Here is a 21,714-nt window from a genome sequence, read left to right on the forward strand (position 1 = left end):
AATAGCTTCTATACTGCATTATTGGGGTTGAAAGGGCAAACTGGGTATGGCAGTTTTTTTCTATCTAGTCTCAAATGCTTTGACTTGACAGTCAGGATGGAGGGTAGCATTCATGTCGTAGACCAAAAAATCACGTGGGCTCCAACAAGGTGATTGAGACCGTGTAAGGGTGGACTTATATTCTAATTCTACTTGCAGTAACAACTAATGTTACCTTTAGCAAACTGGGTTATTCTCAAAAAGATAAAGACCATGCCCTGAAATTGGTCTTTGGAATATAGCTTATAATTAACAATAAACCAACTTGCAAATGGCTGTACCTTAGATATAAAAATAATAACAGTTCTAACCACCAAAATCAGCACAGTTACATAGTTATATTATTGAAATGAACAAGGAAATATATATATATAAATGTATAGATCTCTATATGAAAAGAGATGAAACTATTGATCTATCTAAATATATTTCTATATTTCTCTAGTAAGGCATTTACTAGGCTTGCTATCAGCATCACAGAAGGAATCTATAACACTGCTAAAGATAGACTATCAGCTCACTTACCAAAACTGTACTCCACTCTTTTGTGTCTTAACAATGTACTTTCTACCATTTTCAATGTTATTTAACAGCTACATATTTGAGAGTCTTTCAGTCTATTACAACTCTTCTTTGTGCACCTCACCAAAAGAAACCCAAACTAAAGAGAGCAAGGCACACTTTAACAGACTGTTCAGATATGGTCTGGTTTAAAAACCATCCTCCTAAAGCCAGAGAAAAACTCTTGACTTAGGTCAGATGACCTCAAATCAAAGCAATAATAGGTTCTCAACAAGTGTTTAATTCAAGATAATATAACAGAAATACCTAGCACAGGGCCGGGAACCTAACAGTAACTCAGTGATAGCCATTGCCACTATTATTTTAGAAAACTAAAGCCTGGCATATGGTTTTGCTTTTTTTTTTTTCCACGACTGAGTAAATATATTTCATTAAATTGTGGTTCTCAAATCAAGCTGGGCGTGAAAATGAGCTGATGTTTAAAATACAAATTCCAGACCTCCCTAAGTCAGTCTCTAGAAATGAAAAACCCTGAATCTACATTAAAGAAAAAAATCTTCCTGGGTGATTCTGACGTAGATGGCCAATGGACTTGCACAGGGAGCCATTCCATTGCCTTAGGAGATCTTTCATTAAAAACTTGAAATATCAAGAATTCTATTATATTTTATCAAAAGGAAAAAAGTATACAATTATACGTATGTGTAATATATGCTACATATATATTACATATATTAAACGTATGTATAATTGTATACTTTTACACATAGTATATGTGTCTATCTCTCTATGTATCTATCTATCCACCTATCTATAATGTGTGTATACACATACAGTTGATCCTTAAACAACAAGGGTTTGAACCATGAGGGTCCACTTATATGTAGATTTTTGTCTGCCTCTCCTATGCCTGAGACAGCAAGACCAATCCTTTCTCTTTTTCTTCCTCTTCCTCAACCTACTCCACATGAAGATGGTGACAATGAAGACTTTTATGACAATCCACTCAAATGAAGAGTAATGACATTTTATCTTCCTTATGATATTCTTAACTTTTTATCCAGCTTATTTTAAGAATACAGTCTACAATATGTATAACATACAAAATATGTGTTGACTGTTTATGTTATTGGTAAAGCTTTCAGTCAATAGTAGGCCATTAGTTTTCAGGGAGTCAAAAGTTATACATGGATTTTAAATTGTGTGTTGGTGGGCACCCCTAACCTCTGCATTGTTCAAGGGTCAACTGTGTATATATATATATATACACACACACACACACACACCACACACACACACACATACATGTATGTATATTTTTAATTTCCAATTACTCTTTCTCAGGGAGTAAGACTTGTCTTTTTTTTTTTTAAGACTTGTCTTATAAGCATTACTATTGCTATCCTGAACTAAAGCATTGCTATCCTGAACTAAAATGAGTGACAGAAGACAATAAATCTCTTTAAAATTTTAGCAACAAATCATCTACATACTGGAAATTTTCATCTCAATACATATGTCCATTGACATCTGTAATATGAAAAGACTGAATATAACTTTTTGAAAATCTGAACTCAAAAGGTGCTTTTGTATTGAACAAGGGGACTTAGAAAATATTGTTCTCTAAAAAAGTGGGGGAACTTTCAGAAATTTCCCAGGATGGATCCCTGGCACTGAGATGGTCGTTGTGCATCTCTTGCCTCTCCTCTGTTCAGCCCTCCCCGCTGTGAACACTGTACTCAGAGCTTGATTGTGTACAAATGTTTAGATCATTTCATTCAAGGGCTGGAGGGAGGCCTGGGTACAAAGGAAAATGAGGGAGAGCCCTTTCTGTGGCTGGGGAGGCCACTTAAGTCAGTGGGAAGTTAATTGACTTTTGACTGGGGGTGGAGGTATTTGCTACATCCTAGGGAGAGTCATTTTTAATGGTTTTGCAGTCTGATCTGTACCCGTATTCTTAGACATGAATAATTTAGAAAGAAAATACTTCTCTTTCATTCTCTTCTTTGATTCACCATTTGTGGGAATATTCTAATAGGAAAGCCTATAAAATTCTGAGACTAGGACTGAGGGAATACCGTAGAGAACAATTCCATGTCATGTGAGCAAGGATAAAAACAATGCCGTTTCTCTCCCTCCCTCCCTCCCTCTCTGTCTCTGTCTCTCTGTCTCTTCCACAGAAAAAGATGAGCCAGCTGGGCCAAGGCAATTGTAACTGTCAGAATTCAGGGGTCTTATCCTTCATGGACTAGATGTATTAAGATGGTTATAGCTTTATCATAAGGAACAAATGAACAGAGAGTTTCATGCGCCTCAGAGACGGATGCGATTCTTAGTAAACAATCCACATAGGAAGATAATTGAGCACAACTTTGCAGACAGAGCTCATGATGCTCTGGGAGAAGCCCTGAAGAAAGTAATACAACATTGGGTCAAACTGTCCTGTTCACCAGTGTCTTCCAAATAAGTGCCTGCCCAGCATGGTGCCCGTTACATAGGTGCCACACCAAAATTATTTACTAAATGAATAAACAACTAACTTGAGCTATGACAAAGGCATTGTAGGGAAAAAAAAACTGGAAGGAAAGTGCCCATATGTTAACAGTGATTTCTGTCTCTTTTACTTTACTTTTTGTACACATTTTCTATAACATGTATTACTTTTATAATTTGAAAAGACAAATACAAAAATAAACAAGGTCTCCTTGTTTTCTAATTCCTCAGTTTTCCCTGCCTGAGAGCTTTGTGGTCTGTTTCACCATTGCTGGCAATTACTTTCCTATTTCACCCCATGAAGGAATGTTCAGCATTATTGACTTTGATGTCTTTAACTCTTTGAAGTATGTATGGTGCTGTATCTTCCCCCCTTTTACAGATGGGTATATTGGGGCTCCCAGAGATGGAGCAACTTCCCGACCTTTGCACTGCTTACAGGTAGGCAATAGGGGCAGACCTGAAACTGGGTTCAATTTCCTTTCACTATGCCACACTGCCTTTATATACCCTGCAGGAAATTAAAGAGCTGAAATGCCCCTGCCTATGGCACTGAGATACTCTAAAAGTCATTGGCACTAAGTGAACACTCCCCAGCAACAGATCAAAGTAAGAATGAGAAAACAGATGCCCTTTTGCTTGGAAGGTTTAAAGTCAAGTAAGCAAGATAGAACTTAACAGAAAACTACCATTAGGCTTAATAACAATCTAACAGGAACAAACAATTAAACAAGGAAAATCTGTCCTCAGAGTAGGAAATGACGACACTTCCATAGGTTAGTGATGCTCTCCTGTCATTTACTTCATTATAATTATGGAGTCAAAACAAAGAGGGCCGGTAGCCAACCCTGCAGGCTAGCTAAGATTTTCTGTGCGTTCTTGTGTGTTCATTCATTCCATCACTCACGCATTATCAAGACATGCTTATCAATCATGATGCTTGTATATGAGGCTGGTTGAGATTCAGGCCAAACTTGTGGCAAATCAGAGACCTCCAAATTTCTTTCAAAGTCTTAAAGGACTTTGCAAATACTACTACTGACTCTTTAACTGAAAGAATCTCATTGATCCAAGGAATTCCACACCACAGCTCCTGACCTGCTGAAATGCCTTTGGCAAGAGCAGATATGGCTGCTTCAGCAGGGTCTGCAGATCAAGACCATACTCCAGGCATTAGTAATAAAGAACCTTTCATTTGTATAATATGTTCTATTTCAATTTGTATAGAAATCTCAAAATCCTCTGTCAACATTATTGACTTTGATGTCTTTAACTACACTTTGAAGTGCATATGTTGCTATATTTTCCCCCACTTTTACAGATGGGTATATTAAGGCTTCCAGAGATGGAGTGACTTCCCGACCTTTGCACTGCTTGCAGGTAGGCAATAGAGGCAGACCTGAAACTGGGTTCAATTTCCTTTCAATATGTCACACTGCCTTCATATGCACTGCAGGAATTTAAAGAGCTGAAATGCCCCTGTCTATGGCACTGAGATACTCTAAAAGTCATTGGCACTAGGTGAACAGTCCCCAGAACCTGATCCAACTTGATGTGTACATGGGCAGGTGATTTTCTGTTAGACATCATCATCATTAGCTTTCAACAATTACCATTCTTGTCCCTTTAGCCCAGAAAAGCCAATAGAGAAGCTGTTTAGGTAGTTCTGATCCAAATTTCACAGATCCAGGAGGTTTGGTGTGGCGGTGGAGTGGTGCCAAATGGCTGACCCTTTGGAGGTTTGCTGACCACCCCAGGTTGTTCTGTGCAGACCTGCCATCTGGCGGCTGCAGTTTTCAAGCAATCACCCGTGGCCACTTAGTGACAGTATTTAGGAAAGTTAAGTTGGGATTTTTCCCAACTCCTAATTTACTTCTCAATAAAAACTGAAAGTTTAAAAAAAAAAAAAAAAATCCCGGCTTGGCTGCAGCATCTGAGTGTTTTTGAAAGACACAGCTGGGGCAGGTGGGTGTGAAGGAAGCTATCTGACCAAGGACTCGGATGAACTGGAGATGCTGGGAAGGGTGTGGGGACAGCCCCAAGAGCTGTTTTCAGGGGCAAAGGAACAGACAGTTTGAAGAGGGTGAAATCTGATCATTTGTCCTTATCCAGCGGGTGCTTCTCTTTCACGGATATTCAGAAGTAGCCCCTGTGGTTTCTGCCCATTTCCAGGATGTTTTCTTCACTCTCTTTTAATAGCTCATCTCAAATCCTGTGTCATCAACATAGAAATTTAGGAATCTATTTTGTAAGGCCAGGAAATTCTTATTTCTATATGTGACTGTTTAGGACTCTTTAACAAAAATGTCAATTCTATCTTAATTTTTAACCTTGCAGGTGGCCTACTTGTTTTAAAAATTATTTCTAATTCAAAGAACTTGATAAAATCTATAAAACAAGGAAGTGGGAGGAGAAAGCCACCTACAAGGCTGCTACCTGAGCCTTCACTTTTCCTCCATGACATTTATTTCAGGGGAATTTTTAAAAAAGAAGTTTTCCATTCAAGACGCCGAATATTTCACACAACTAGGCTTCAACACTATAATAATGATGAAGTGGCTGGCTTCTGGAGGGCGGCCATTGTTTTAAACATGAGTGAAGGATCCCAGAAACCCTCAGCTGACAAATGTTTTGCTTCTCCCCCAACCCCTCCACATTACTGTACATTCTCCCACCTCCTGTGGCTCTATTCCAAGAATTCTTGACATTGAAAATTAGCTCAGCTCCTTATAATTTAGGCAAGACTTAATTTAAACAAATGGTTCAGTTGCCATCTGGGAAAGGCCTGGCAGAGAGTTAGAAAACCCTCTAAAATGTTTAGTCTGTTTTACTCTACATTTTCCTAATATTTTGCTTTATATGTCTCCCTCTAGTTAGTAACTATTATTGGGTCTTCATCTTTCTGCTGGCCCTCTTTCACCTGTTTAGCTTGAGTTTCTGTACTACTTCCTTTTCTCTCTAGTTTCTCCTTCTTTTGATCTACTTTTTCTTTCCCATTCTGATTAGCTAGTAGGATGGTGTTGCCTCTTGTCTTAGGCTTGCTAAGAAAGGTTCCTGTAGGAGGAGTTGCTTACCTGTTTTTGTCCATCCTGGACAGTGGAATCTTAATACGTAGGTGGGGGTGGGTTATAAAAGTGATGATTTAGAATGAGAAATGAGATCATAACCAAGGACAATTTTTTTTTGTTTTTTGAGACGGAGTTTCACTCTTGTTGCCCAGGCTGGAATGCATTGGTGCAATCTCAACTCACTACAACCTCTGCCTCCCAGATTCAAGCAATTCTCCTGCCTCAGCCTACCAAGTAGCTGGGATTACAGGCATGCGCCACCATGCCTGGTTAATTTTGTATTTTTAGTACAGATGGGGTTTCCCCATGTTGGTCAGGCTGGTCTTGATCTCCTGACCTCAAGTGATCCACCTGCTTCAGCCTCCCAAAGTACTGGGATTACAGGCGTAAGCCACTGCACCTGGCCATAAATTTTTAAAAGTTGACAAATATCACAAATGTCACGACATCCAGAAACATGGCATCATATAATTTGTATATAATTATTAAAATATTAATGAATATATTACTGTATATACATACATAGTAATTGACTGACCAGCCCAACATTAGTTTTGTCTACATTTTGCCTGCACACTTTTTATATGATGATTTCCGTGCTGCCAAATAAAAGCAGCTGAGTATCCTTAATGCCATGTAAATCTTTCAGATTGACATCAAATTTAGGAAAACCTCTATTAAGTTGTTTTTTTCAAATGTGAGTTTGTGATTTTAGGGAGTGACTAATTTTAAATACTATAAATCAAAAACACTTCAGAATCATGGATGTCATTGTTGTGGAGGCTCATTATGAATTTTTTCAAATTTTTTTTTTTTTTTTTTTTGAGGCGGAGTCTCGCTCTGTCCCCAGGCTGGAGTGCAGTGGCCGGATCTCAGCTCACTGCAAGCTCCGCCTCCCGGGTTCCCGCCATTCTCCTGCCTCAGCCTCCTGAGTAGCTGGGACTACAGGCGCCGCCACCATGCCCGGCTAATTTTTTGTATTTTTAGTAGAGACGGGTTTCACTGTGTTAGCCAGGATGGTCTCGATCTCCTGACCTCGTGATCCGCCCGTCTCGGCCTCCCAAAGTGCTGGGATTACAGGCTTGAGCCACCGCGCCCGGCCAAATTTTTTCAAATTTTTATCTCCTGACCAGATAGGACTACTTTGACCCAGCATCAATGAGCACTAAGTCCGCTACTTAAATATTACATTTCTGATGACTGTACACGTTTCATGCAGACTAGTTTCTGACTTCATACATTTTAAACCTTATTTCTCCTTCATTGCTTGCATATTTTGGTTTGGGGCACCTTTGGCTCACACTCTCAGGAGAACCACCGTGGACCACAGGTATATTCATAAAAACCCTTCCCACACTGGGACAATCAATATAACTCAGCCTAAGTTCTTCCAACGTGAAATAATTGTGAACCAAATCAATACAATCTCATAAAACCCAAACAAAATGTATCTGTCATTCAGCTTTCCCTTAACTGGATCCCAAAAATGTCTTTGGCTACTCCAATGCCACCAGATATAAGAAGTCATTAAAGGGTAAGTTAAAGCAGAAAAGACAGTGGTCTTAACTGACTACAGTTAAAATATCTTATTTTTTCAAATTTTACAGCTCTTGGAAGAAGTTGTACAAATGCATACCTCCGAACCTTAAGCTTTATTATTTCTTTGCTTCAGTATAAATCTACTTCTGCTGTAGAAAAATTTAACTTTTTTTTTTTTTTAGAAACAGAAAAAAGCTTTAAGAATGGCAGAAATCTTATTCTGTAGTGAGAACTAAATTTTGTTGCTTCCACATATTTGTGTAGACAAAAATCATAACTTTTATACAGTAGCTGTTTGTACAGATGCAGCTACTGAGTAACAATTCAGGCCCATGGACCATGAGAGGCACGTGAGATGGCGGTGGGAGAGAAGGGGGCTTGTTAGACCAGGGCATTGATGAGGCAGACCTGAGCAGCTGGGAATCAGCCATGGTTCAGACTCCCGGCAATTCCAGCTTTGCTCTGAGCCTCTTTGGAAGCCCTTCCCCAACATCACACACAATGTTGCGGTAACCACCATCTGATCCTTAGCAAACAACCTCCTTCAAAACAAAACAAACAACAAAAACAAAAACAGCAACTTCCCTTCTCTTCCATCTCACCCAAAAACATCATTCTTTCTTGGTCAAATTCATTGATCCAGTTGGTAGGAGAAATGAGAATTCTTTTTTGTGGTTCAGTGGGTGGAAAGGTACATCAGCCTCAGCTTTGGAGTTCATTTTTATTCGACATGACTTCTGTAATGGGTTCTAATGTGAGTCTTGGTGTCGTCACACTAGGAAACCAGTGAAAACACTTCCACAGCAGGTTCAGACACATGGGCAAATTCACCATGAATCCTTACCCAGTGACCCATGACAACACGGGGCCGTGGTGGGAAGGAGGGAGATGCATACTCCTTTGCTCAGATGAGTGTGTTTCCCCCTTTCAGAAACCGTACTCTTTGCATGTTTTCACCTAGAAAGTGGAAAGAAGAGCCCCAAAATCCTACTGACTGAAAGAATAACCTCTTGCTTGGAATTTGAGCTGAAGACATCCATATCTCTAAGCCTGGAGCCAAGGCTTCATGGGGAACATTCTTAAATATCCTCTAGGCAACAGTAGCACTGGATTGTGCTATTTAATCACTCAATCTGTTCTTTCTGCTGAAAATAGCTCTGCCCAGGTTATTCTCTGAACTTTATGAGACTGAAATACTGTAGGACAAACCAACGGAGCTTAGGAGAAGATATTTTATATTCTTGAGAAGTTCTTCTGGAACTTTAAGGTCCCTTTGAATTCCAGTTTTGCAATTTTATGATCTAGAAATCTGCTTCCAGGATGCCTCTGATTTGGAAACACTGAAAGTATCTATTAAATTTTGTATGTCTATGAGGGTGAATGGTGTACAGGGAAAATGTTGGTGTTAATTTTTGTGAGTTAATCATGAATAAGTTCCAAATTATTCGAAGTTCTAATTTCTAAATCGAATACAAATGTAAAATCTTTAAATCTGATACTTTAAGATGGTGAGAAGTGAAGCCAGCTGGACTTCCTGGGTCGAGTGGGGACTTGGAGAACTTTTCTGTCTTACAAGAGGATCGTAAAATGCACCAATCAGCACTCTGTAGCTAGGATTGTAAAAAGCACCAATCAGCATTCTGTAGCTAGCTAGAGGTTTGTAAAATGCACCAATCAGTGCTCAGTAAAATGGACCAATCAGCAGGACATGGGCGGGGACAAATTAAGGGAATAAAAGCTGGCCACCCGAGCCAGCGGGGGTCCCCTTCCATGTTGTGGGAGGCTTGTTCTTTCACTCTTCACAATAAATCTTGCTGCTGCTCACTCTTTGGGTCCACACCACTTTTAAGAGCTGTAACACTCACCGCAAAGGTCCACAGCTTCATTCTTGAAGTCAGCGAGACCAAGAACCCACTGAAAGGAACCAACTCCAGACACAATGGAGCTCAATGTAAATAAGTTATAGTTGATAGAACAGCAAAGGTGTATAAGATATCAGTATTTTATGGAGTGATTTCTAATGCAACTGTATTATAAGAGATTAATAAACACACCAAGAAAGGAATGTTTCCACCTTTTAAGAAGAGAAATTTTATTGCACGATGTGACTTTATACTTACCTTATTGTACTGATGCACAGAAATAGAGATTTGGTTGCCAAATATTTTTAAGTCTACTATAAGTTGAATTTTAAATAATAAAAGGTAAAATAAGTAGCCAGGAACAAAATCTAAAATAGGCAGTGGTCTAGCATATGATTGTGACTCTTCTACAACTGTTTAATTCTATAAAATGAAAAAGAAAACCAAACACCACCTACAACAAAGACACATTTGGAAAAAAACATCCTCCTGCCTCAGCCTCCCAAGTAGCTGGGACTACAGGTGCATGCCACCACACCCAGCTAATTTGTTTTATTTTTAGATATAGCGTCCTGCTATGTTGCCCAGGCTGGTCTCAAAAGTCTGGTCTCAAGTTATCCTCCTGCCTCAGCCTCTGCAGTAGCTGAGATTATAGGTGCGAGCCACAGCTATATTTTAAATCTATGTCATACACGAACAGGCACTTTTCAAAAGACACACATGCAGCCAAAAAGCATATGGGAAAAGCTCAATATTACCGGGCATTAGAGAAATGCAAATCAAAACCACAATGAGATAGCATCTCACACTAGTCAGAATGGCTATTACTAAAAATCAAGAAAAACAAAACAAAACAAAACAAAAGCAGAAGCTGGTGAGGTTCCCGCGAAAGGGGAACACTTATACACTGTTGGTAGGAGTATAAATTAGTTCAACCATTGTGGAAAGCAATATGGTGATTCCTCAAAGAGCTAAAAGCAGAACTACCATTCGACCCAGAAATCCCATTACTGGGTATATACCCAGAGGAATATAAATCATCCTACCATAAAGACACATGCACACTGTTCATTGCAGCACCATTCACAATAGCAAACACATGGAATCAACCTAATTGCCCAACAATGACAGATTGGATAAAGAAAATGTGGTACATATACACCACAGAATACTATGCAGCCATGAAAAAGAATGAGATCACGTCTTTTGCGGGAATATGGATGGAGTTGGTGGCTATCATCCTAAGCAAACTAATGCAGGAACAGAAAATCAAATACCACATGTTCACACTGACATTGTTTTGTATTAGAAGTGATTATTTTCATTTTTTAGGAAACCTAAGTGTGACCAAAAAGTCTTTATTAGAGGGAAGAACTTAAAAGGACAATGGGTGACAAAATTTTTAGATATTGATGAGTGTTATGCATAACAATAATATTTAATAGCAAAGTAAGGTGGTGGGAATTGATGGAGAGGGAGCGCTTTTCTTGGGTAGTGTCATCAGAGAAGATTATTGGGAAATGACATTTGAGTGGAGGCCTGAATGACTCGACAGCAGGCCCTGCAAAGATGCGGGGGAGTGAGCCATAGGATCAGGAGTGGGAATGGCCACTTCCTGCCCTTTGGAGGTAAAATTACTAATGTAATTTCCTAATTACCTGGTGAAACATATTTTGAAACAGAACACAGATGTTTGGGAAAACCTCCAGCAAATTGACTTAATCTGATTGATTCTCTTATTTTGTGTTTTTCGAAGCAGGAACTGCACCCATTGTGACAGCAGAGGCGCTAAAGCTACAAATTCCTGGGCGTCGACCCACTAGTTCCTAATCAGAAATTCTAGGGTGCGGACGCGAGATCTGCATCCCCGGGATCACACTGCCTTTGGAAAATCATCCACCTGCCGGCTCCAAGTAGGTCGGGGGAGCAGCGGCACCGGAGATCCCACTAGACCGGGAAGAGTCAAATCCAGATCTCTCCCTGCTTCTCCAAAAGGCCCCCTGCCTCCACTGCAACGGGAACAGTCTCTGTCTGGGCACCGCGGTTGCTTAAGGCTCGGTTTCGTGCTCCTCAGTACTCCCATCCCCCAACACCGCATCAGGCGGCGCCCAGCCTTCCAGGGGTTCGCAGACGCTCACTCCCCAGACCACAGTGACACCTGCCGAGGCCCTGCGGAACCGCGCTGCACGGCGACCCGGCGTCGGAGCTCCAAGCGCGGCGAGGGGAGCGGCCTGGGGCCGTGAGTGGGGAGAGGCGCCCCCCGGAGACCACCGTGCGCTGCCAGACGGGACACTGCAGGAATGGCCAGCGAGGTCTCGCAGGGGCACTGACTTTTAGGAAATCAAGGGGCCCGCGCCCCCCAGTGCCGGCTGGGAGATGCCTTCAGGGTTAAAAGAGAAAAGATGCGACCTTCAATCTGCTCCATTCTCCCTATCAGACGGACCCTGCGGCCCTAGCTCCTGCCACCGCTGCCTCCCCATGATGTGTGCTTCTGCGCCCCACCCTGCTGCCCCCCACCCCACCCCCAAACGGAAATCCTGCAGGAGAAACTGAAACACTAGCGACAGTGGGACATATCCCTGGGAGCAGGTGCGGGAGGCAGAGAAGGAAGGAGCAAAGGGGAAGAGGAAGAGAGAGATCAAGGGTGCCTTCTTGGAAAGATTTAATCCGACAGCATGAAGGCGGCGGGTACCAAAGCAGCGAGCTGGTGAATGAGCGTCCTGACCCGCCACACTTCCCTCATTGACACCCCTCATCTGTGATACCCCACAGGACAGGATGTCCAGCTGCCCTTACTTAGCGTGCTCCTGGGCATTTGAGAGGTTCTGAGAAACGCAGTAACTTATTACCCTCACATGATATATTGTCACTTTCTGCTCCTTGATTGTCAGCTCAATGAGATAAGGGACCTTGTGTTTTATTCCGTTGTACCCCGTGCCTGACACGTGGTAGTTGCTGGATAGAGAGTTCTTCGATGATTGATTATAAAACACACTAATTTAGAGCTATAAGATCTCCATCTGCAGTGACTCACTTATTCCTCACAACAAGCCTAGGAGGTAAGGTTTTCCAATAAGGAAAGCCAGGCATCCCATAACGAATGTGCAGGGTGTCACATTCCCAGCAAGTGCTGAAGCTGGGGTCCGATTTAGGCAACCTGGCCCAGTGCCCTCACAGCTTATCCGGCCTCCACATGGCCATTTTGTCCATGAATAAATGAATAAGTGAATGAATGTGTGCTAATTTTGGTGAGTTGTCTGGAAAAATGCACAGGCTTTTGGGCTGGAAAAGGTCTTAGTCAGGAGGCGGACCCTTTCTGAGTGCTGGGGAAGAACTAGAACTCCCGGGGCCCCCAGGCTCTGCTACCTAAGTGCTGCGGAATTTTGCACATGGTCACCAGCCTCTAGTAGCTTATTATTTTGAGCGGTGCTGGTGGTTCTCAAATTTATCTACATGTTAGAGTCACCCTGATGAGAATTTTTTTAAACCCAGTGGCTCAGGTCATCCTCTCCCCACACTACCTGAAATTAGAATCTTTCAGGGTGAATCCCAGACATCAGTTCAGCTTCAAATTTCTGAAAATTTCCCGGGTGGTTCCAATGTGCCATCAAAGCTGAGGACCTCGTGGGTCTTCAAGGAAGTGGGAACTACATTCTTTCTCAAAGGGTGGACACTGATCCTCTGAGAATCACTGGGTTTGCTGGTTTACAGTGCAGATTCCTGGGCCCTGTTTTGGATTTACCAAATCCATATCTTCTGGAATGGGCCAGAAGATCTGCTCAAATGAACAAACAAAAGTTCCCAGGTGATTTTTATGGCCATGAGAGTCCAAAAGCTGCTGGGAAAGCTTCTTTCAAAGTCTGGTGTTGCACCAGCAGCAGCACCTGGAACTTGCTAGAAAGGCAGATGCTCTGGCCCCACCCAGACCTACTGCACCAAAAACTCTGGAAGTGGGGTCCAGCAATCTGTGTTTAATAAGCCCTGCAGGAGACCTTGGGTGCCAAAGTTTGATAACCAGTAACAGGCCTCTGGAATCATACAGCCCTGGTTTCAAATTCCAGCCTTGTCACTCACTAGTTTTATTAGTCTGTTCTTGCACTGCTGTAAGGACGTACCCAAGACTGAGTAATTTATAAAAGAAAGAGGTTTAATTGTCTCATGGTTCTGTAGGGCTGAGAAGGCCTCAGGAAACTTACAGTCAGGTGGATGTGAAGCAAACACATCCTTCTTCACATGTGGCACGAAGGAGAAGTGCTGAACGAAGGGGGAAAACCCTTATAAGTGATGGTCCTTATAAAACCACCGGATCTCGTGAGAACTAACTATCACAAGAACAGCATGGGAGGAACCACCCCAATGATTCAGTTACCTCCCACTGCATCCCTCCCACAACACATGGGGATTACAGGAAGTACAATTCAAGATGAGATTTGAGCAGACACAAAGCCAAACCATATCATTCCACCCTGGCCCCTCCCAAATCTCATGTCCTCACATTTTAAAACACAATCATGCCTTTCCAACAGTACCCCAAAGTCTTAGCTCTTTCCAGAATTAACTCAAAAGTCCAAGTCCACAGTCTCATCTGAGACAAGGCAAGTTTCTTCCTCCTATGAGCCTGTAAAATCAAAATCAAGTTAGTTACTTCCTAGATACAATGGGGATACAGGCACTGGGTAAATATACTCATTCCAAATGAGAGAAATTGGCAAAAACAAAGGGGCTACAGACACCATGCAAATCTGAAATCCAATAGGATAGTCATTAAACCTTAAAGTTCCAAAATGACCTCCTTTGACTCCATGCCTCACATCCAGGTCACACTGATGCAAGAGGTAGGTTCCCACGGCCTTGGGCAGTTCCACCTGTGTGGCTTTGCAAGGTACTGCCCCCTCCTCCTGGCTGTTTTCACAGACTGGTGCTGAGTGTCTGTGGCTTTTCCAGGAACATGGTGGAAGCTGTTGGTGGATCTACCATTCTGGAGTCTGGATGACATGGGCTCTCCTCTCACAGCTCCACTAGACAGTGCCCTAGTAAGGATTCTGTGTGGAGGCTCTGACCCCATATTTCCCTTCCTCACTGCCCTAGCAGAGGTTCTCCATGAGGGCTCAACCACTGCAGCAAACTTCTGCCTGAACATCCTGGCATTTCCATACATCCTCTGAAATCTAGGCAGAAGTTCCCAAACCTCAATTCTTGACTTCTGTGTACCTGCATGCTCAACACCACATGGAAGCTGCCAAGGCTTGGGGCTTGCACTCCCTGAAGCCACAGCCTGAGCTGTACTCTGGCCCCTTTTAGCCACAGCTGAAGCGGTTGGGATGCAGGGCACCAAGTCCCTAGGTTGCACACAGCAGGGGTCCCTGGGGCCAGCCCAGGAAACTATTTTTCCCTCCTAGGCCTCTGGATTTGTGATGGGAGGGGCTGCCATGAAGGTTTTTTGACATACCGTGGAGACCTTTCCCCATTGTTTTGGAGGTTAAAATTTGGCTCCTCGTTACTTATGCAAATTTCTGCAGCAGGCTTGAATTTCTCCCCTGTAAATGGGTTTTTCTTTTCTATTCCATGTTCAGGCTGCAAATTTTCCAAACTTCTATGCTCTGCTTCCTCTTGAATGCTTTGCTGCTTAGAAATTTCTTCCACCAGATACCCTAAATAATCTCTCTCAAGTTTCTAGTTCCACAGATCTCTAGGGCAGGGGCAAAATGCTGCCACTTTGCTAAAACATAGCAAGAATCACCCTTATTCCAGCTCCCAACAAGTTCCTCACTTCCATCTGAGACCACCTCAGTCTGGACTTCATTGTCCATATCACTATCAGCATTTTGGTCAAGGCCATTCAACAAGTCTCTAGAAAGTTCCAAATTTCCCCACATTTTCCTATCTTCTTCTGATCCCTCCCAACTGTTTCAACCTCTTCCTGTTATCCAGTTCCAAAGTTGCTTCCACATTTTCAGATATCCTTATAGCAGCACCCCACTATCTGTGGTACCAATTTACTGTATTAGTCTGCTGTCATGCTGCTATAAGGACATACCTAAGACTGGGTAATTTATAAAGGAAAAAGGTTTAATAGACTGATGGTTCTGCAGTGCTGGGGAGGCCTCAGGAAACTTACAATCATGGTGGAAGGGGAAGCAAACACATCCTTCACTTGGCAGCAGGAAGAAGAGGTGCAGAGTGAAGGAGGGAAAAGCCCCCTATAAACCCACCAGATCTCATGAGAGCTCACTCAGTATCATGAGAATAGGATGGTTAGAACCTCTCCCATGATTCAATTACCTCCCACTGGGTCCCTCCCATGACATGAAGGGATTATGGGGAACTATAATTCAAGATGAGATTTGGATGGGGAGACAGGCAAACCATACTGCTAGCCTTGTGACTCTGTGCAGGTTATTTGACTTCCCTAGGCTTCAATTTCTTTATTTGTTAGTTGGAGGGGTTGTTATTTGGTTGAACAAAATTCATATATTGAGGTTCTAATTCTTAGTACCTTAAAACGTGACCTTTTTTGTAGATAGGGTTATTGCAGATATTATTATTTAAAATGAGGTCATACTGGAATAGGGTAGATCCCGTCCAATATGACTAGTGTCTTTATAATAAAGGGAAATGTGGAGACAGACATGCACACTGAAATAATACCATGTGAAGATTGGAGCCGTACTTCAAGAAGCCAAGGAACTACCAGAAACTAGGAGAGAGATCTGGAACCAATTGTTTCCTAGTGTTTTCAGAGGAGGCACAGCTCTGCTCTCACCTTGATTTCAAACTTCTAGTTGCCAGAACTGGGGGACAACACATTTCTGTTGTTTATGCCATCCAGGTTGCTGGGTTTGGCAGTCCTAGCAAACTAATATGGGACATTTGGGAGGATTGTGTGAGATACTATATCTAAAAGCACATAGCACAATGTAAGCAATCTCTACTAGAGATTTCTCAGTAAATATTAGATTTTTATTAAAAAAACAAACAAACAAACAAAAAAAGGTGATCCTCTACACTGCCTCTTTAAGTAGGGATGAAATCTGAGACGTAGGAAAAGGACCAAAGTTGGACATTGCACCCAGTAGACTCAGGCCGGGCAGTAGCGTTGGTGCACGCCAGGCCTGCTTGGCCCTGGCTGCAGGCTAAGAAACAGTGGACAGATGGTCATCATTTCAGGTCGCCCCTGATCTGGACAAGAACCAAATGAGGGATCCAGAGGCAATGGTGTGTTCAGCTCTGATGTAGCTTTCCTCCTCTCTAAAGCCCTCTGCAGAGGCCTCAGTTGCCTTCCATGAATCGTCTCAGTCCTTTCTGGTCATAAGCATCCCTGTCACAGGGACCAGAATCCATTACCAGGCTCCTGATCTCCTCAAACCCTCCAAAACTGCCTTCCTGAATGTGTGTGTTTAAGGTTCATTAAGTCACCTGAAATGGAAATAAATGAAGCAGAATAGAAAGTTCCCTTCCCTCAACCCTCACAGCATAGTTATCTGGCTGCCAGTTAGACACTGCCACCTTGGAACGGAAACCCAACCCCTGCAAGCAAGTAACTAACTTCCTTCACCTCTACTTGTCCTCCAGAGAGAGGCAAGGGGCTGGATTGTCCCAAAACGTCCTTCTGTGCACGCTACCTGCGCAATCAGGAATCCACTTCTTTCTTCCCAACTCCAGCATACACCATGCCGGCAGCAAGGGGACAGGAAGCCTATTTTGTAGAGTGTCCCAAGGTGCGTGGCAAACCAGGTTGATCAGGGGAGTGGGATATTACATAGTGTCAGAAGCTCTTTTCCATTTTAAAGACTGTACTATTTTCAATTTATGGAGGAGGTAGAGGTCATCTGTCAGATTGCTTTGCTGCAGCAGCTACTCAGTGACAAGTGAAATCATCCCAGCAGGCAGGGCTGACTTCTGTGGCTGCCCTAGGTAGGACCTGTGGAATTTCATGGCAATCTGGGGAAGTCAGCTGGGCTCCCATCATACCATGGTATCACAAGTGTGACTCTCAGACCAGCTGACTTCAGTTTCTAAAGTATGAGGCCACTGGCTCCAGCAGGAAGCTAGCCCTCCAACCAGCAGCACAGTTTAGATTAAAATTTCCTGCCCCACCCGGTTCTCAAATATTTTCCTTTCTCCCCAGGCAGTAAAGGAAATAAAAGGCATTAGTCTTGGAGGTGCAAAAAGACTCTACTGTGTGACCTTGTGCAATTATGCAACCTCTCTGAAATTCAGTGTTTGGAGTTTTCTTAATTAAAATGAATTTCATAATACCTTTCTTGGCTTTCCTTATGAGGTTGTGAAAATCCAAGGAGCTTGTGTACGTGAAGTGGTTTGTAAACAGCAGGGAGGGATGCACAGGTAAGGAAAGTGATTACGGTGCTGTGATTATATCTTGCAGAGTTCTTTGACCTTGGTATGGTGGTTCTGTTCATGTCTTTAAAGAATGCAGATGAAGTGCAACAGAAAAAGTAGATTGAATAAGGGCTATATGAAGTGAACTAACATTCAATGGACAGGAACTGACCACACCTTATCTCATTTAATCCATTCAAAAATCAAGTGAGAGGGAAGTAATTAGCTAAATGTTAAACCAGAGGTTTCTAGACTTTCTTAGTTCATGGTGCTTTTAGTGTGTCAGCATTCCTAGGCCAAAAGGAAAACCTAACCATTCTATGTATTATGTAGCCAGATTCAAACTATTTAATAGGTATTGATATCCTGACAACTTGGCTCCTATTGGTCCCTGCGTAGCTTCTCAGATTTTAGAATCAGGACACTGGCACCTCGGTGGTTGTTCCACGTTGATTTTCACACAGCACTAATATTTTATTACAAATAAAATCCTAGCTTCTCATTGATACGACATTGTTACAGGACAGGGATCCCGATCCAGACCCCAAGAGAGGGTTCTTGGATCTCACGCAAGAAAGAATTCAGGGTGAGTCCGCAGTACAAAGTAAAAGCAAGTTCATTAAGACAGTCAAGTGGTGAAAGTACAGCTACTCCATAGACAGCACAGGGCATTCCTGAAAGTGAGGAGGAACACATCGACCCCAGGTACAATACCTGTATATATGGGGAGATGTGCTCTGCTACAAGGGTTTGTGATAAAGGATTAATTTTCTTATTTGCTATATTTTAAAAGAATCAATATTATCTTTAAAGCAAAATTAGGAATGCCTTTATTGTCCGGATATCAGGGTATCTGGACACTCCCAAGTCCGGGTCTGTTTAGTAAACATTATTAATTTGTTCCCTTCACCGTAAACACCTAGAGGCTAGGAATGCCTAACCTTCTGAGAATGCACCCCAGTAAGACTCAGCCTTATTTTCCCAGCCCTCATTCAAAATGGAGTTGCTCTGGTGCGAACGCCTCTGACAACATCATCAAAAGGAATGCAGCAATTTCAGTTGTAACTAAACTCTCTCTAGCTAGTAGTGGGATAGTTCAGTTCACATTGTGTTGGACAGATGTTGTGTTTCCCTTAAACATTTAAAATATCTCAAAATGTCCCTGTGAGTTCCTCAGGGTGCCCCCAGGCGCCTCAGTGCACGGTTTGCAAACTGAGGTAGTAAACTAACGCTCAAAGGTTGGAAGAAACTTTCGATCATAGCTTTAAAACTTTAATAAGCCCCCAGGTGATCAGGGGTCTTGTTTTAATGTGGATTCTAATTCAGTAGGTCTGGGGTAGAACGCCTGAGATGCTGTTTTTCTAACAAGCTCCTGAGCATGGAGGATGCTGCCAGCTCATGGACCAGCAAGGCTTTACAAGATCTAGTCAGGAGAGGTGGGGCAGGCAACATAACAATCCAGGTCTCCAAAGCTCTTTTCCACAACAATGCTACTTCCCATATAATAAACTGTAGAGAAAATTTAAAAACTCTATTAGTGGACGTTCCGTTCCCATTTGGCATATAAGGAAGCTTGGAAGTGATCTCTCCCATCCTTGCAGTAAGAAAAAAAGCTGAACAAACTGAAAATCAACTCTTCATAGGACCACCACAGGATTGAGGCAACAGGTCAAGCTGCTGCCCTCCAAAATTAGAGAGACAAACAAGTAGATACAGAGAATCTCCGCTCAGCAGCAGAAACCTCCTGGAGACCAGGAAACAGTACATGTAATTGACAAATTGTAGCTGGGAACAATGTTGAGCGTTACAACTGGCCTCCTATACTTCCTGTGAGCGTTTCCTGGGGGAGCCAAACCAGGTTCTCACAATGAAGATTAGAGACAATCCCCCAGCATTTCTGAGAGGGGAAGGGGAAAAGTAGCCTTTCTTAAATACACCCAGAGCCTTCTCATTAACAATGCCCCTCAGGAGAAACTATTTAACCAGAGACTAACCTCTGGGGCTTGCCCCTGGAGCTTTCTCTCTCATTTTTCTTGCTGCGACCTTGCCACATTCTTGTTGCCACTGGATCAACCAATTGTCTTAGTTTGCTAATTGTTACTGTAACTGATGACCACAAATCTAGAAATTTTCAACAACAAAGATTTATATCACAGCGTGTAGGTCTGATGTTCAGTGGGCTCAGCTGATTTCTCTGAGTCTCTCAAGGCTGCAATCACACTGGAAACAGGGTTTCGTCCCTTTCTGGAAGCTCTGGGGGAGACTATACCTGCAAAACCATGCAGGTTGCTGGCAGAACTGAGTTCCATTTGGCTGTATGAGGTTGTGTGTTCCATAAGGTCCTCCTTTCTTGCTGACAGAGGCTGAAGATTGTTCTCATTCTAGAGGCTGCCCACATTTCTTGGCTCATGGCTCCCTTCTTCCATCTTCAAAGCCAGCAACAATGGTCGGCTTTGAATTTCCTCTTAGATTTTCCTTCCCTACCACATCCCTAACTCTCTTCTCACTCTTCCACTTTTAAGAGCCCATGTGATTGCATTGCATCCACCTGGATAGTCCACGATGCTCTCCCTATCCTAAGGTCTATTACCTTAATTTTATCGGCAAAATCTCCTTTGCCATGTGACATAACATATGCATGGGTTCCAGGAATTAGGGTAATTATTTGGCCCATTATACTGACTATCAACAAAATCCAGGCAGGAGGTAGAGAAACACTGTTAAAAATGTTTAAGTAGTTTCAACTATGACCTACAAAAATGCCTGCTTTCATGCCAACAAAACTGGCTACATAATTTTCAGGGTACAGTGAATTGAAAAGTATTAAAATAAATATTATAAATATATATTTATATATATATGTGTGTTGTGTTTTAAAATTTTGTATTTTTAATGTTGCAGCTCCTTGGACATGGGGGATAGTCAAGAGGTGAGTGAGGACTCTCACGGGCCCCTAGGAGAATTGGTGTATGTGTCCCCTGGCTGCTGGCTTCCTCTGCTTTCTTGTCAGTTACTGGAACAACACAGCATGTTAGAGCTTGGGACAGAGAAACACAGTCAGGCATCTCCCCTTCCCAGGGACCAGCTGCCCTAAGCCATTGTGGATGGGTGGCTCCCAAGGTATTGTGGCTTCCATGTTGGGATGCTCTAGATAACTGGATAGGGGGTGAATAAAAGGCTCATTCCTGCCAAGTCCCTTCCAACTGTGCTGTAGTGCTGGAAGCCCAGAGTGGAGGTGCACCCATGCCCTGCCTGCCGATGCCATGAAGCACATGTGTCCAGCCCAACCCCCTGCCTTGTCCAGGCACTGCCGGGCATGGAGGGTAGCAGCATTCACAAGTAGGAGGGTAAGGAACAGAAAGCCATGTGGGGCTTGGGGAGCCAGGGCATAGGACACAGGAAGCTGAGAGCTCATCCAGGGGAGACATGGAAAGTAGTAGCTGGAGGGACTGCATTTGAGCTGAGCCTTCAAGCCCCCAGCACATACTCCATGGTCCCATCGGATGTCATTACAAAACACAAATTCAAAGCTAAAATTATTAAGAGTTTCGATATGGAAGTCACAAAGCATTACACCCCACGCACAGGTCATTCTGAGCACACGGCCCTGTGTGACTGCACTGGTCACACAGCCACAAAGCCACCCTGCATGCCAGGATGAAGTCTCATCAGCACATGTAACTCCGTGGTTGCTCACAGCTGTCCTTCATCTGCTTAAGATCCTGTCCAGGAACTAAGCTCTGGAAAGGTTTTGAGCAGCCAGTCTTACTCCATCAACTCTGCTTCCCTTCAAATCAGCAATGTCCCTAGGGCCACTTCACGCTCAGCGAGCCATGGTGGCCCTTGTGCTT

The sequence above is a fragment of the Macaca nemestrina genome, chromosome 4 (genome assembly GCF_043159975.1).
Source record: "Macaca nemestrina isolate mMacNem1 chromosome 4, mMacNem.hap1, whole genome shotgun sequence".
In the NCBI taxonomy this organism is placed as follows: Eukaryota; Metazoa; Chordata; class Mammalia; order Primates; family Cercopithecidae; genus Macaca; species Macaca nemestrina.